At 46.2% G+C, this 18,022-nt stretch overlaps 1 long non-coding RNA gene across 1 annotated transcript; it reads left to right on the top strand.

Moving 5' to 3' along the window:
• The first annotated feature begins 841 nt into the window (after nt 1-841).
• LOC121133534 lies at nt 842-15,612 on the top strand. Its single transcript, XR_005870405.1, has 4 exons — nt 842-1,013; nt 9,344-9,562; nt 13,626-13,679; nt 14,785-15,612. It is a non-coding gene; the product is annotated as an uncharacterized LOC121133534 (long non-coding RNA).
• The last annotated feature ends 2,410 nt before the right edge of the window (nt 15,613-18,022 follow it).

Raw genomic sequence — 18,022 nt, 5'->3', positions numbered from 1 at the left:
GTATCTTGGTGCCAAAAGTAATGCACACAGTCAGTGCTCAACACACGCTTGCTGAATGAATAAGTGGAGGAGCAGATGGAGGTTGTCGTGAACAGGCCTTGAGATGTGCATTGGAGATCGGCAGGAAAGGTGAGTTTGGACCTTTTCAATATGGAAGGACTCTTGCTCTCAAGGTTCATGGGGGACCAGGACTCCTGCCTCAAACGGTGTTAGGCAGAAAGGTTCATCCGTGTCCTGCCACTCCTGGCGTAGTTGTATTGGGAAGGGTAATTGTAAACTGTCATGTGCCATGGAGACCTTATTACTACCAGGGCTGCCCCTCCAGTGGAGCTGGTGGCATGCTCGGCTCTTAGTAGCAGCCAGCAGTACTGATGCTTGCCCAAAGCACTTGGTTTCTTGGATCCCAGATCACAGTCCTTAGTACACAGTGACTCAGGGCCTTCTGTTGGGGCATCTCAAAGCATGTCACCAGCCGTCACCCAGCTGGCATCCTTGGGAGGAGGTGGCACTGAGCAGCAGGTGCTTGGTCATTTTGCTTCTGAATCATATGTCCTTGGACACACATGGTCTTGTCAGCTTCCCAGAGGTTCTTTTGCCTTGGTGTTTGCAGTGCCCATTTTTTCTTCATGGTCAGGAAATAGTGGGAGAGGAGAGGGTGCTTCTTTTTGACTCCCTGTATTGGAACTCTCTGTTTACCTAGCCATTGTGGATGCTCACAGCTCCATTAGGACGTGGAAGGAGGTGCTTAGATACAGGCAGTCCCTGTGTTGCCAAGAGGACCAGCTTTAGCTGCCGCCCCCCTTTCCTTAGAGGCAGCTGCTAAGGTAGGTACGGAGGCGATGCTTTGGATGCTCCTCTACTCCCGTGCAGTGCTTTTGGGGATCTGCCCTGCTTTCTCCATTTCCAGGCAGGCTGTGTTCTTAAGGTGACGTGGCAGGAGAGCTGCAGATAGAAGGGAAAAGGACCAGCCGTGCTCATGGGATGGCAGAAAATAGGATCCATTCAGGACAGTGGTGAGTCACATAGGCCTCACACATTTTTCCCTAAGGAAGGTAGCAAGATTAATTCACATAGACTCTGGAATCAGCAGGAATCTTCAGATACCTGAGCCATTCCCTGAGGAGGCTGGCTTCTTCTAAGGCAAGCACAGTGTTTTCTTGCTATGATGGCCTGGGATTCAGGAAAATGTTTCCGTTCACAGTACTGTGGCATCTTGGAATGGGGGTCTTGCTCTATCTTCTGTTGCTTGTAATAACAAAATTCCAGGGTTTAGACATTTTTTAAGGCAAAATGGCTGAGTCCACAGGTCTAGAGCGAAGAGCATGATGCTGATGTCTGCGTGGTTACAGTGAGGGCCTTCTGGCACCATCATGATGTGGCTGATGGCATTGTAGTAGGAGTGAATAAAATCCTGGAAGCCAGGGGATTTGAGGCCTTGTCCACTTCTTTGGTTGCTGTCAGTAATTAACCACCATAGAAACTAACTTGGATTTTGTGAGAACTCTGTCAATCTCTTCTGAAAGGGTTGCCTTCATCAATCTACTTGTGTTCCACTAGACCCCACCTCTTCAGGATTCCACCATCTCTCAAAGCCACCACACTAGGGGCCAATTTCCTAGTGCATGTTCCCTTCAGAAATGCACTTAACCTCACCCACTCTGTAGCAGTGGGCACATCTTACCTAGTCATATCTATCCTAGGCAAGTGTGGACCACTTTTCTATCACCAGTAGGGTTGGGGAGCTGTTTGCCACATTGCTCAACAACAGCTTTGAAGCTAATCATTGCACTTTGGCCCACGACCGGGACCTATCACCTCTAGGGCCACCAGCCACTGAGTATCTCTGTGTCCATTGGCCACTCAGCCCAGATCAGAGGAGTTGAAGGTGAGGGAGCAGACGGTTTGATCAGTATAGGGAAGCAGCCTGGGTTGAAGTAAGGGGACAACTGCTTCTGCACAGGCCCCAGGGCATGCTTGCTGGAGAGCTCGGGCTGGGATGTGGTCACCGATACAATCTGGATTCTCACTTTGCCTTACACTGTAGAGGCCAGAGAAATCCAGGAGAATGGATGGCCTGATGTACAAAAAAGGCTCCAAGAGAGGTGTGGAGGATTTCCTGGGCAGCTGGGTTATCTGACTTGTGCATTGGTTTCCTTATTATACACCTGGCCCCATCTTCTTTGTCCACTGGCTAACCCCTTTCAGCTGTACACAATCCATGGACCTGCCCTCCTCAGCCCCTCTACCTGCTCCAAAGCTCTCTCCCGCTATGCCTTTTGATGTCTTCTCCTTAGTTGCCATGAAGAAGTGCTCGTATCAGCAAACAGATGGCGGCTGAGGCATGTAGCATAAAATATATTTATCAAGGCAAACAGCTGTAGCCCATTTCATTCTGCAGATTTCTATTAAAAGTTCTCCAGAGCTCTAGGCGCTCCGAGGCAGCAACCTGAGTGAAGACCAGGAGGCATGGCTTTGTGTGGCTCTTCTCCCATCTCTTTCTTCCCAGGCCAAAGAGAAAGCAACCGTCTCTAGTATTCCTCTTAGCTGCCTCCCATTAAAACACCACGGTTGTACTGGCATCCTGGCTCTCCCATGTACTTGCGTTTCAGGGGCTGTGGTGAATAATGGTGATGGGCTGGCTATGACAGGGCCACTGTTGCATGCTAGACAGTGCTTTGAGCAGAAAGAAGACTCTGAGAAATCCCCTGACCCTAGCTCTCTTCTCACTCTCTTTCTTGTGGGGTTTTGGGGGTTTCTGTGGTGCCCCTCGTGGTGGCTTCAAAGAGCTCTGGCGTTAAGTGTTAGACTATTGTGTGGGGCAATTGCAGGCTCTGCTATTCATTTACTTTGAACTTGGGTGGATCCACCTTATTGATTTGGGTGATATTGAATTAAAAAGCAAGCCCCAAGTTTCTTTTGGGGTAGGAAAGGTGAAATGGTCAAGTGTAAAACCAGATCAAGGTACCCAATGTGTGCCTTTTCTGAATATACCTACTATATGCCTTTTCTGAAGATACCTACTGTGTGTCTTTTCTGAAGGCAGGTGTGGTTAGTCTTCATACAGGAACTTGTGAAAAGTGTGGGGTTCAATGGAAACTTCTAGTTTGAGGCCTCAGAGATGAAATTCCTGCTAATATTACACCTGGCTCTAATTAATGCAGTAACCATGAAGAGGTATAGAGGGTGAGGTGGAAGTCTGTGGAAAGTCATGCCCACCATGCAGTGGTCAATAGGAAACTTCTTGCTTTTGCATTGTTCCAAGGGTAAAGAAATAAACAGCTGGAGGACTTAGATGTTCAATGTATTACAGTAGGGACTTCTTGTCAGCATGGGAAACCTCGTGGTCTGCCTGTAAGCTGTTGGGGTGCAAAGAAACTGTGCTCTTTGTAGATTTGAGACCCATCTTATGTTATTTAACCAAACTTCCTTTATATCTTGATTAGGTTAATTCAATTATGCCTTTCTGGCATCTCAGTTTCCCCCACCACAAACTGGCAATGCAAATAATACTGAGTCCAGAGAGTCACTGTGAGGACTAAATGAATGGGTCTGAATAATTAATCCCGAATCATGCCTTATGTAGAGTAAGCATTCGATAAATGCTAATTGCTCTTTATGGAGATGACCTTCCAGCCTTGGTGTTGGTGTATGAGCGCAAGGCAGGAAAAGCATGTTATAATGGAGGGGGTTTGTGGTGCTAATATTTATAAACCGCTGGCAAGCTTCACAAGGCCGATCTCCTCCACTGAGCACATTGTCACATGGCTTTTGCTTGCAGCCAAGATGGCACACTGAAAATTCCTTGCATAGATGATACCCTTTTACATGCATCATCTAATTGGATCCCTTAGAGGGGAAGAGGCAAGCAGAGCCTTCCTTATGACTTCAAGGAGGTTATATAATTTGTTCAAAGTCACCCAGCTGGCAAGCGTTCATGTCTAAGATATTCAGTTCCCTTGACAGTGGTCTTTCTGCTTGATGGAGTTACTTTTCCTCATGGGAAATGGTTGCTTATGATTGTGGATAATTAACACGCTCCAGCCAGGATAACTGTTGAGTTTTGGGCTTCCTAAATTTACTCAAGCTATAACTTCAGGTGTTTGCTTTAACACTGATTTCTGGGACAGGATCCAAGCTTAAGTCGGGATTTCCAGAAGAAAGATCCCGCAATTTGTATATTTCTCAAGGATTCTGGATGGTTCTGTTGATCAGGACGAGCTGGGGAATGCTGGTCTAGAGAACCTAGCTTTGCACTCAGATCTTTATTAGCTGCCTTAGGCACATCTAATAAGGTCAGGGGGAGGCTGGAGCAAACTGTGGTGGCCAATTCACAGGACTAAAAATTTGTCAACAGGTACATATTTACAAACAAGGTACCTTGTCCAGTTTTGCATGGTGAGTCAGCAATGCCTTCTGGGAAAATAAGAGGCATCCAATGATGAAAGCCTTGGAGCACTTAAGGGTCTCAAACCACTAATGTAGCTTGCTCAACTGTCCTACTTCCAAAGTTAAAATACTAATGCCAGGTGTGGATGTTATCTCTTATTGCCGGTCAGATCCTGTTCAGTTCAATGCTGCAAGTAGCCGTATGCTAATATTGGCCAATGGAATTCTTTGGGAGCATTCAAAGAAGATGGGGTAAAATGCTAAAAGCCTGAAGTACAGAGCTTGTGCCCAGCCTCAGGAAGCCTTCACTTCAGGGGGTGAGGCTGATAGCTGGGTAGAATCCTGGGAGATGTAATTCAGGACAATAACAATCCCACACCCACACCCGTAGCACTGCAGGTTATGTTTGGCTGGTCAGCTAGTCTTATTGACACATTTTGTGGAATTCTCTGCCTGCACTCTGACCTGCCCAGATGCTTTAAGCTTCTGCCCTTTGGCTTGCACTGTGTGGCTTTGTCCCCCAACTTTGTTTCTATCTTGGAGTTAAGTTCACATGAAGTCCTCCCTAGTGAAACTAGTCCCGCTTCTTTTCAGAAAGGCAGACAGGCCCACCCTCTGAAACCTCTCTAAGTTCTTTGCTCCCATGTTGTGTTTCACAGTGTTATGTGTTCTTTCCCTGGTACTGTACTGGGATCTAAGTGTCTCAAAGCCAGGGCCTATAGATTTCAGCGCAGAGCTCACTGGCAGGATGTAGGAGACAACCATATAGTGTAACAGAAACTTGTTTGTAGAGAACATGTTCCAAGACCCAGGCTCTGATCCTCCAAGTGGACACTTGAGGTCAGACGACATCAAACTCAAGGCGGGGATGATATATTTTTGCAAGCCTCAAGTCCATGAAGATCAGAGTTTGGAACTGTTGCTAGGAACTCATCCATCCCTGTCTCCTAGATCTGCTTCCGTACCACCTTGACTCCATCCTTAGGCAGGCTGCCTTTTGCAGCGGAGGACAGAAGTGGTGTTCAGAATCCCACCTGCTCAGACATCTCAGAGGAAAGAGGACTCCTTTCCTAGAAATACTGACACAAATTCAAGGCCAACCATTTGTCATGAATGTGATTAGTTACTTCTGAATGGAAAGGTCACGAGCCCTTACTTGAACCAGAAAGAGGGAGCAGGTGTAGACTCTCGTGCAGAAGAGAAGGCGGGTAGCTGCTAAGCAGGCACAAACAGCAGATGCCCAAGCCAAGGCTGTTTAACTTTTCCTGGGAAAATACTCCACCACCAAATTATGTTCTTTAACACTGATTTCATTTCTGATGCTAAACAGGCATTGTAAAAAAAATACATGCATTAATCATAAGATAAGTCATTCCCGAAGCCTGTGAATAGCTCAGGGTAGCTTGTCTATGGAATACATACCTCGACTCACAACCCACACAAATATATCCTAAAGAAGTCGTTGTGGCACGTGCAAGGAGTCAAGGATGTTAATTGCAGCATCTATCTAAGAAGAGCAACAAATTCTAAAATAACAAATGCTTATCCCAAATAGAGTTTGTGTTAGACACCTTGTAGAGCAGTCATTAAAATGATGCTCCTAAAATGTATTTGATATGGAAAAATGCTCAGGGAGTTATGATACGATGTGAAAGAGAAATGCAAAGCATTTATATGCTGTAATCCCAAATTTGTGTGAATATACATAGCTTTAGTAAGGGCTGGGAAGAAACACTCAGAAATGTTAAAAGTTCTGGAGTGGTAAAATTACCAATGAATTTTTCCTGCCTTTATATTTTTTTTCTGTTTCCCAAATATTTTCCCCTAAGAATGGTATTATTTCAAAACACATTTTGTAGGTTTTATATGCATGCTTCTGCATCTGGGCAACTAAAAACACATTGCATTGACTTTATGGTGATTGCAAAGTGAGATGTTCCATTTTCTTCGGGACTGAGTCCGGAACAGACTCAGAGAGAAACTTCATGGCTTGCCTGTACAGGCTAGGCAAGAAGGCAGGCACCTCTACTTCCATTTCTCATAGCGTGGGGACCTGTTACTTCTGTGTGGTGAGGGTGCATCCTGGCTGCTGACGCAACCTGCATGGCAGGTAGGTAGGGGAAATGGGAGAGGGAGAGGGAGAGGGGGAGAGAGAGAGAGAGAGAGAGAGAGAGAGAGAGAGAGAGAGAGAGAGAGAGAGAGAGAGAGAGAGAGAGAGAGAGAGAGAGAGAGAGAGAGAGGAGAGAGAATCATTCCCCTTCAGAGGACTGCAATAAAGGAGCATATGTATCAACTAAAAAAATTCCTTGGCAACAAAAGCTTTTTAATTGAACACAGTCTCTCCAGCCAACTTATGTAAATTCTATCCCAATTTTGGGCGTCTATTTTGAGCACAGAGAAAAGCGGTATGAATCTTGCCCTAAAATTGTGCTCAACAGAAGGGGTGACGCCATATGGATGCCATGCTATGGGAGCCTGTCACCTGCTAACGGCTATGAGAAATTACAGGTTCTAATCGCTTTCCTGCTGGCTAAGAAGCCCCAGTGGGTGGGAACACTTAGGGCATCAAAGTAAAAAGTGACAGGCGAACACTCTCCTGGGGTCTTGTGGCCACAGGTGTGTCAGGAGTGGCAGGATGAGAAGAAAGGGGAGCAGTCAGTTTTGGATGGGAGAAGTGTTGCTTCTTTTCACCAGAGGGGAGGGAGCAGAGTTCCTTCTTAGGCCACTGTCACCCGGCACCTCAGGTTCAGCAATCAGCCCAGCTAGGAGGCTGTGGGACCCTCTGGTGAGTGCCCTGGCTTATGTAATTATATCACAGAGAAGCTGAGAAGAAGGAGAGGGATGTACCCACCACAGTGTGCCTGTCAGAGGGGCACATGGGGCCAGAGATACAGGGTAACACAAGACCTGCTACATGTCCCACCACCCATCACCCCTGAGCTTCAGGAGGATGAGTTTTGTCACAGGGCCACTACTTCCTGCCGTGGGATCTTTAAGCCAGCCAGCAAGTTATTACTGGTGGGGATGCAGGTCACTAAGTTTCACACTCTCGGTAGCTCCTAGTATATCTGGAGGTCTTTTTCTAGAGAGGTTTTTTTTGTTTTGTTTTGTTTTGTTTTGTTTTGTTTTTTACCAAGATTGTTAAATACAATTCAGGGAAAGATGCAGACATATTTCTAGCTTGCTTTCTCTGCACACCCCAATCCCAGTCACTCTAGTTCACAGGCCAATTCAATTTCTGGGGCTTAGCTTTTCCCTTTCCTTGGTCCCAATGTAGCTTTGTTGGCCTGAGCACATAGACTCAGGATGGAGCAAGCTATACGATGGGACCCGCTGTTGCCTGTTTCAAAAGTACTAATTGAAACTTCCAAAAGCACTAATTCAGAGAGGACAGAGCCCACGTCCCTAAGGGCCTGGGGGCATATCCATCACAAAAGTGAAAGTGAGAGACCTGATTAAATAAATGTTTCCATGGGTCCTGTCTGCAGTTGCTCGAGAAACTAGAGCACAGTAGAGACTGACTGCAGACAGCAGTGTGAGCAAGCATTCAGGCAACAGGCTAGGAGGCAAGGTGCTTGACACACCGCAATGTGGCCTGCTCACTGATCTAGCTGCATTTCCTTGGCCTGGCTGAAGAGCATTTGGGTTCTCCTGGGAAGGTTTGCTGGATAGTCTACCTGCTGCAAGACACAAATTATCTTTCCTCTTCCTCTCCTTCCCCACTTTCCTCCGCCCATCCCCCCTTCCCCTTTCTCCTCCTCTCCTTCCCCTGTCTATCTCCCTCCATCCCTCCTTTCTTTATTTCCATCCTTCAATTGCCATATGTATTCATTGAACACTTACTGTTCTCTAGGTACCAGGATCATGACTTGGAACCAAAGGAAGAACAGGTTCTCACCTGTTCTTGAAGGAATTTACAGGAAAGAGACAAGCACATCAATAGGCTTGTTAGGTTGTGGGCGTAGGAGGCACTGTGAAGATTCACCAAGGAACTTCTACATCGAATTACCAGGGCTGAGAAATAGTGGGGTTCTGTGATGGCTTATTGGTGTGTGTGTTGATGGAAGTTTCTGTCCCTACCAGTCCTACAGCCATTTAATCTCAAATAAACACACAGAGGCTAATATTAATTACACATTGTTTGGCTGATGGCTCAGGCTTCCTATTGGCTAGCTCTTTCTTAATTATTGATCCATTTCTATTAATCTATCTATCTCCATGTGATCTTGTCTTACCAGAAAATGTAATAGGTTGATCCTGTACAGTCCAGGTTGGCCTGCAGCTTGCAGTTATCTTGTCTCCACCCCTTCAATGCTAGGATTACTGGTATACACAACCTCACCTGATTTGCTATTGTATTTTACACACAGTTCAAGTCAATGAATATTTCAGGTTAAATAGATACTGTATTGGACCATAAATAAATACATTCTCTTTTGGCTTTGCTTGTTTGTTTGAGACAGTGTCTCAACATGTAGCTTTGGCAAGCATGGAGGTGCTGTGTAGACAAGGCTGTCCTGGAACTCATCGAGACCCGTCTGACTGGGATTAAAGATGTGTGTCACCACAGGGCAGCAAGAAATACATTCTTAAGTATAGAACAATATGTGCAAAAGTAAACATATTAAAACTGAAAAATATAGTGGAGAATAAGGAATGCTTATAAGAGTTAGGGTAGTTGCAAAAAGGGTTTTAGAGGATGAATAGGAGTTTATACTAGGAAAGGGGGCAAGAGGGAAGGACATAGCAATAAAGGAATTGATCAACATGGAATAGCCAGGGAATTGCCAGAGAATAGATGAGAAGATGGAGTGGCAATTGTTGAGGATGAAAAGGTTGTCAGCAATGGAATAACATTTTAAACAAATAACCCACAGTGAGGAGCCACCGGCTGCATATTTCTATTATCAGACTCATCCAACTGTACTGTAAGCTATCTACATTTGTCTCCCCGCAGGATCATAAGCTCTTTGGATGAAGAGGTGTCTCCTATTATTCTTTTTACCCTGTTGCCTGGCAAACACTACGTACTCAATATCTGCTGAATGATGAGTGAATGGGATCCATTCCCCGAGGAGCCTGGACTTTGCTGAAGGCATGCTGCACCCTCCACTCGGAGTTTCCCCCTGGGAGATACCCAGTGAACGTTCTTGAGTCTGATGAAAAGGAGGCCAGAGTAAGACACTGGCTTCAGAGGGGACATACTCTTATTGTCAACCTAGCAGCAAGGTCTTAGGGAGTGCCAACCCGGGGAGACTGAGAGCAGCAGTGGGATCCTGTTCTCAGTGTTATTTTACCCCAGACAAGGATAACTTTGCTCAAAGGGCTGGTTTGGGGGCTTGTCTGCACAGAAATAGCTATTCAACAAATGGGGTCTGAAGCCTGGCTAAAAGCAGCTTCTTGGGAGACACAATGGTGTTAAAATAAAAGGAGATGGGCTGTCAGTCTTAGGGACCAGCTTTGACACGGAGAACCTTGGAAGCTGGAGGGAGGATCCACCACCACCACCTTGCAGGCCAAAGCCGCCACTGCATTTCTGGCCTCTCCCTTTGGAAAGTGGGGATCTGAGAGACTGCTGTCTGCCACCACCCCCCTCTGCCACACACACCAGGACAATTTTCTATGCTATGGAGAAGGTCCCCCAGACACTTGAGGATTCTACCCAAAGAGATGAACTTCCTCAAGGGCAAGGTGGAAACAGCTTCTAAAGGCACTCCCAGGTTGTCAGTACCCCAATAATTTTTGGTGGATACCCCTCAAATGCTCATTGGGTTGAAGGAATGAAAACAGCAGCTGTAGCTCCTGTTTAGCTTACAGGGTATCAGATGCTCTCTGAGAGCTTTTTCTGTGGTGATCCAGTTAGTCTGCACAGCAAGCCCATGAGTTAGGTGCTGCAGTTCATGGATGGCAAGGATGACAGAGATAAAGCCCACTGAGCGTCTCTGCACCCCGGGTTGTGATGTGCCGGCTCCTGGGGCTCTCTTCTGAGTTCTGATGGGATAGCCTATGGCAAACATATCACTGGTCATTTTCTGATTCCTGCCCTGTGCTAAGCAAGGTGGGTTACCTACCAGTCTGCTCAGGAGTTTATGGCTGTCATGCATACAGTTGCAGCCAAGCCAAGCGAGTCTCAGTTTCCCAGTGGCATGATCCACAGTAAACATTTCTTTCCTTGAAAGCGAGGCCGTGTCTGAGCTGAGCTCTGGGGTTGAGTGTGTGCTAGAGCCTCAGAGGAGGGCAGATCACCCTAGACAGTTAGTGATAGCACGGCTGTGATCCCCACTGGGGAATGGTCTCTTAGTAGCGTTATTGGCTGGTAGCTCACTGAGAGTCTCAGTTCTCCCCTGGGCTTACTACTCCAGGACAAGGGCCTCCCTAGGCTTGGTGGGCAGCAAGGTTGGCATATGATCAGAGTGTTGAGAAACTGCAGGCTTTGCATCTTCCCCAAGAGTGGCAGAACCTGAGGAGGCTTGGACCACCTTTGTTTGACATAAGTGATTTCTGTCTGCCGCTGACATCAGTACCCTGACCTTACCCAGAGGGACTGCAGCAGTGCAGTGCACTTAGATCCTGTTAAAGTCCTGGCCAAGCAAGGAAGCTGTGTGTGCTCCTGAAGATCTGGCAACACAGGCCCACTTTTGCTCTAGGGTGTGTTGGCTCTTTCATTTCGCAGGTGGGCACAGAGCTTTAGAGATGGATGGGCTCACAAGATGATTTGATCCAAAACTTTTAAACTAGGAAAAGAGAATCTGAGAACTGGCTGGGCAGCACCATGTCACTGTGCTGTTGCTAACTTCCTGTCTGTTGCTTATTTTAAGACACCATGTTGTAGACCCCTTGCCCCGCCCGGAAAAAACAAAAGCACCTAATGTCTCTAGCAGTTGATTTTATTTGGAGATCACTGCCTTCGGTGAGGAGTGTGGAGAAAGCTAGAAGGGCCTGGAAGTCTGATTTTCTGTAAAGGAAATCACTTTACCTTGGATTCACTACCTGAGTAGAGACCGACCAGAGAGTGGGGTGTCTCCTCCCCAGAGCCCTTGATGACACTGAAGGTTAGAGGGTTATGGCGCCAGCCATTTCTTTACCTATGGGGTAGTCCTTGACATTTGAGGTTTTTTTCTGGCCTTAGGGTCTTTGTAAAATGTCAAGTACACCTGTTATGTCACCTTTCCTTGGTTCAGTCAACAACAGGCAAGCACCTAGCATGACACCCGGAGCTGGGAAGTTTCCACATTCGGTCTTGTTGTACCTTCACAATCTTTAAATAAAATCAATGAGACAGGCCTGGTTACAAGCTCCAGTGTGCAACAAAGGAGATCCCATGACTTCGAGAGCTTTCAGTTCTGAGCTGAATCTTAGAGAGGCTGCCTTCCAACTCTAACCTGGCCTTCTTGCTCTAGGGCTCTGTTTTGAGTGCATATGTCTGGCTAGAGAGACAGATACCAGAAAAGGGTTGTAATGGCCTGAGATTGGGCTCTTGAGAACTTAGCAAGACTCACTTGTCTCCAAATGGAGGAGCAACAAGTTCCTCTGGGAGGAGAGGTCTCTGTGACAGTAGCTTCCCAGTGACAGAAGGCCTTATGTTGACTTGTACTCCAGACACCTACACATAAGACAGTTTGAAAGACTAGGAGATGTGGATTAGGTCATCATAGTTTGAGGACCTACAGATTGTTGTGTGTGACTGAGTGGGCATGGGGTAAGGGGTACTAGAAGAAATAGCCTGGAGTCTGACCTCGAAGACTCTCACAGGCATACTCTAGATCCTAAGGCAATAGGGAGCTATGGATATTCTTAGTAGGGAATGACATCATTAGATTTGAGTTTTAGAAAAATCACTGCCTGTCTCATAAGATTTCTGCAGGAAACAGGCTCAGCCGGCTCATAAAACTGTTACAGATTGTAGCTAAGCACGAAGTCAAAATAGCATACACGACAGCTAATTAAAAGTATCTCCAAAGTCCCTACTTTAATGTTTCTGTCTCTACTACCTGAGACCCAGTCCCATTTCCTGGCCACATGGTAGACTCAATGCCCAATGTGAGTGCCAGTTTTGGCACTGGGCTGAACTGGGGCAGAACGGGATAGAGGGAACCAGGTAGTTGCTTCTCATATTTCCCGGCTCCTCTCTTCTTGGCTTAGGAGAGCCCGATGATCTGACCTGCAGGCAAAAGCATCTTTTTGTAGGCTCCCGTACATTCTGGGGGAGACTTCTCTGCTGGCCTACTTGCTGAAGGTTGATATGCATCTCTGCCTAATTGAATTCTCATCTTTTCAAAAGTATATTTTTGTGCTGTTGCCTAGAGGCATTCAGGTAATGGGTGCTTTTCTAATAAAGCCAATAAGTAAATAACTGTATTTTCTCCCTGGGAAATCCAGAGGGACTCCTATGCTATTTGAAACAGGGATGTGGGGAATGAGAATGGAAAACCTTCACACACCCGGGCTTTCAGATGGATTCTAATGGGCATTCTTAGGACAGAAGAAACTCAGCTATCACGAAGCACAGGCACGAGTCACCAGAGGAACACACACCGCTGGCACCTTCCTGTCCCCAGACACCTGTGGGTTCACATGCTGGCAGCTGACCCCCTCTAGTGTTGACTTAAATACATATTTGCTTCGAGAGAATAGACCTACAGGTGTTGATGCTAAAGTGGGTTCTGTTCCCGGTGCCCCCCCCCCCGTGCCTTAGACACACTGGGTTGCAAACAGGACTCTAGAGATTTTTAAACTCGGGGTTCCATGGTGACACCATCACAGCTTTGGTCATCTGCCCCTGATTATTCTGCTATAATCAGGGTGTCTGCATGTATCCCCAGTCTGTCTGCCTCCCCATTCTCCCCACACTCTGATGTTGTGATGCTTATTCTTGTCAGTACACTTGATTCTGCCATTCATTTTTCTAGATTCCTCTACTTTCTTTCCAACTATTCATGTTCCGGGTCAATCTTCCTCTTCTCTCTGTCTCACACCATAATAAGCTCTCTTGCCTTCAAGTCCTCCAGCATTTAGGGCACTGACATCTTAAATTTGTGACATGTTATCTAGGCATGTATGCTTTCACTTAGCTTTACTGTGTGTGTGTGTGTGTGTGTGTGTTATTACGTTTGCATGTATGCATGTTGATGATGTGTGCATGAGCATGCATTTGTGTAAGTGTGGAGGTCAGAGGTCAATGTCATGTATCATCCTCTATCATTGCCCATCTTACTATTTTGTGACAAATTCTCTTTCAGATCCATCAAACCCAAAGAGTTCCCTTGTCTCTACCCCCATCACTGGGATTTCAGGTATGTGCTGTTGTGCCTGGATTTTCACATGGAGGTCAGCACTTGGGCCCTCATCCTTGCATAGCAAACATGTTACTCACTGAGGCATCTACCAACCCTTGCCTCTCAGTCTTTGTCTCTCAGCCTGTATTTAACTTTGTAAGGTTACAATAATATCTATGTGGGTGAGATGTTGACAGGAGTTTCACACATAGGAAATGTCTAACCTCATCCTATCATAGGAACTTATGGCTTGCAGCAACCTGAATTGTTAACCCTTGTCTTAGAGTAACACTATATTGAAGGGTTGATTCTCTCTCTCTCTCCTTGTTTGACCTCTTGCTATCCTCAGTCACTCTAATTCCAACATTCTCTACCAACTTTCAAGAAAATTCTTAGATACCAGCACAGCCAAACAAAATAAGCTCTCTGTCTTGGCCTACCGGTTCTGGTCTAGTCTGAGTCTTATCTTAAATAGAGGTGGGCTAGCAGCATCTGTGACACAGAGGCTTTTGTCTTCAGAGGGATGTCCTTCTTCACTGCTTTACATTAAATCCAGCCACTTGTCTGAAACCATAGAGGTGAGCACTGCCCTAACAAGTGGCAAATCTCTCCTTAGGGAGAAACTCGCAGGGCCCTGCACCTCATTGAATAGCCTGGACCCATTTTGTAAGTGTGATAATTGAGGCAGCCTGTCCTCTGGATTGTAGAAGTCAAGGAACCCAGCTTCACAACCAGGGTGATGCTCACTGTTCCTTCCTGGACCCTAAACTTTTACCCCCCATGCTTTTCTAAAGGGAGTAGGTTAATTCGAAGTGACAGAAACATGCTTTGGGACTGAGTTTATAGCTTAGCGCAGGGGACTCACTTCACATGCTCAAGGGCAAGAGTTCTAACCTTAGCTCTGGAAGAATAAAAAATCCACAGTGGTTTGAAAGAGAAGGATCAGATTTTAGATTTCAGATGATCCCTGTTGGAGCCCTCTCAGAACTTTCCACTAAACCCTTGGAAATGCTGTTGGCCATGGCTGTAGAAGCAAATGCATGTTTTCCTCAGAGCTCCTGACTAATATGTGCCCTCTTTCCCTCCCCCTCTCTTTGGGCCTATGCCCTCTCTTCCACTTCAGCTCCATCTAATTCCTTGCCCAGACATAACAGTGTCCCTCTGGACCCCCGCCTCTCTCTCCACACAAGAACAGAAGTTCTACAGCATCCTTTTGCCTGCACAACTTCCTCTGTGGAATCCCAAAGAAAGAGCCTGGGCGGATGGAAAGTGATTTATAATCCAGAGTGCGGTTTCTTTCACTGTTGGTTCCGGTTTCCTGCCTCAGGAATCACTCTGCATATTAGCACTACACTGATGACATTCAAAACAGGTGCAACTGCCTATAGAACAGCTGCCTCGGCCCACTGAAAGCGGCAAGCGGAGACCCCGGGTGCGTGAACCCTCCTTCTGATAAGCTTCAGAGCAAGTAAAATCATCATTAAAGGAAAATTGACTTGTAAGGACTGCAAGATTCTAGTCACTGCATCTAACCACAAAGAAAAGTGAGGCGGCAGCGGCCGAGGGAGTCTTCTTTAAGAACACATTCAGTAGAGTAACACAAAGGAATTGCCATCACAAGAGAGAAGCAAGGCACAGCTTCCAGATGCCAAGAAGGCAGACAGAATTCTCCTGCATGGGGGGGGAGGGGTTTCCAGCTTAGAGTGGACACCTAGGAGGGATCACAGCCCTGAAGGGCATTTCCAGAGAGGTGTGGATGGGGGTAAGATCATGCTTTCAAAATACAGGAGGGCTGGGAGTTCATGTTAGGGAACAAAATGAACCCCAAGAGGTTGTAGGACATCAGGCTTGAAGCTGGTATAGCTGTCATTAGATCTCCCATGATTTGGGGACCTGAGGGGTAATTTGTAAAATTCCTTCTATTTAAGACACAATGCCTTGCAAAGCTTCACAAGAACAGGCTATACTCCTTTGTGGGCCCCATGCGACTCACATATGCAATCCTGACCTCTGCTTTTATCCCTATTCTGTCATCTACGGAGCACTCAAAGTGTTCCAGCAGCTAAGCACAGCACTTAGTGTGTCTTCACCAAGGATTCAACAGGTACAGGTGTCCCTCATCCAGGTAACAGATGCTTAAACTGGAGATCAGGGCAGCAATTACTTGTCCTGAATCAGAGAGCTGGTGGAAAGAGGTAAATCAGGATATGAACACTAGTTGTCAATCCTAAAAGGGCTTGGCCCATCCTGCCTTTGCCTTTTATCAAATTAGCATGGAACTTACTTCAGAACTAAAATGGCAAGGGAATAGGGCATTGCCAGAGCTTCCTGCTCAGGCCCCTCCATGAACTGTAAAGTTATATTGCAGAAAGTGCAATATCTATAGGAAGGGAGTCAGGGAGAAGCAATCTGGGGAAATAAAGATGCCAAGGGTCTTCATATAGCCAGAGATTGAGACGACAAGGGAGAGAACAACTCAAGCATTGGGGAAAAACTGAATTATAGCCTAGAAAATGTGTCAGGCCCCAAGCTAGGGGCTGCAAAAGCATTCATACACCAAGAAATGCATGGTATACACAGAGCCCTAAATATCTTACAAGAAGCAATGAGACATCAATGTGCATGAAAAGGATACTGTACACAGGTCATTGGTGATGCAGAGGGACTTCTCCAGCAATGTTGGAGAGAGGCAGAACTCCCTGTGGACTGGGGTTATTGGGGTGGCATCACAGAGATGTAGGACTTCTGAAGTCCCTCAATGAGATATCATCCTCAGGGTCATTATGCTTCCTACAGTAAGCCAGACACAGAAAATCAAGTACATGTGTGGTATTAAAACAGGTAGATCCAGAGGCTTAAATGAGTTGACTGCCATAAGTCAGGAGAACAAGTAGGAAGAGAGGAATGGGGGAATGATTGGGCCATGGCATACTACTGTCTCATAGGAATTCAGCTGTGCTATGACAAGGGTGACAACAGATAGTGACATGGTGTTGTCTACTCCAAAAGAGCTATGGAAAAGAATTTTGGGCATTTTTACTACAAAGAAATGATAAATGCTTGAAGAGAGAGGTGGAGACACTCCCCAATTCTACCAAGACTTCTGTTGACCTGCCAGTGTTGCTAGGCAGACTTTTTTTTCCTGTGTCCATCCCAGTAATGATGTCTGTGTGGTTCTTTAACACATCTTTCAGTAATTCTTCCCCCATTCCAAGACTGTAAGGTGCGCAAGCAGCATTTCAGCACAGCAGACAAATACAGTAAGATCGGAAACCTGGCTCCTGGAAGCAAAGGTACCCTGCATAGCCCTTTCCCCTTCTATGTCTCTGCATGATATCACATTAGCCTCTTTGCCCACCTCTTGGGTGTTTATTGCAATCCCAAAGCCAGGTGAAACCTCAGTCAGGCTCTCAGGTGACACATTAGCTGTGGTGACAGACCTGTGATGGGGCCAATAGATCATGCAAGATTTTTTTTTCTACAGACAGCTGTCACAGTAGTTCCAAAGCCCATGTGCTCATTTGGGGAGCCTCTGGAGGAACATTCAATGTTTTACCAAAATAGTTGGTGTAGATTCACTCTACTAGCAATCCCGTTCTTAATTAGTGTCATTTGCAAAGAGGGCTGCAGCCTGGCTTCTGTTCCAGCCTCGCTGCAGTCCCAGGAGGCAGGGAGGCACCTCATCCCTGGAGGATGAGTCTGCCCTGCTTCAGGGAAAAAAATGTAATTTTGTTTTAAAAACCTTGGGGAAGTCTTAGGTCTCTCTGATGGAGAGAAAAACAAAGAGAAGACGGTTTTCAATTCGCCTCCTCTCCTGTGCTTGGGCCCAGAGGCAGTAATTACTTAGATTAGAAGGCATTTTTTAAAAATCATCTTCCCGACACATCCGGCCAATCTCCCGTTCACCTTCTTGACAAATAGTACAGGCTGGGGAACACCCCACCCCCAGATCAACCCACCATACTTGGTATTCTTGGGACCAAATCAATCCAGCTACCATTCTTTTCCCTGACTCTCTTACCCAGGGATGAATGTGGGATTTTAGACTCTTCCAAAGGAAAAGAACAAGAAAATAGTTGGGGATGGAGAGAGAGAGTGTCCCATGAAAACCATCTTAAAATAGTTAGACACCTTTGCCCTTCAAAGGTGAGCCCCATGCCAACACTGTTCTGAGTGCCAGATTCTGCAGAAAGTTGAAGTTAGGCTATACATTGGATCTTATTATTTTAGAATGAAGGAATGGACTCACTGAGAAGTCAAACACAGGTGTTGGTGACAAAGCTGGGATTCCCCAAGGTTGGTTCACATACACTGAGCCTATGGCTCTTGGTGTGATTTACTTTGTCAATGTGGACCTCATT

The sequence above is a fragment of the Mesocricetus auratus genome, unplaced genomic scaffold (assembly GCF_017639785.1).
Source record: "Mesocricetus auratus isolate SY011 unplaced genomic scaffold, BCM_Maur_2.0 Super-Scaffold_100022, whole genome shotgun sequence".
NCBI classification, from domain to species: Eukaryota; Metazoa; Chordata; class Mammalia; order Rodentia; family Cricetidae; genus Mesocricetus; species Mesocricetus auratus.
This window is presented reverse-complemented; position numbering and strand designations above follow the sequence as displayed.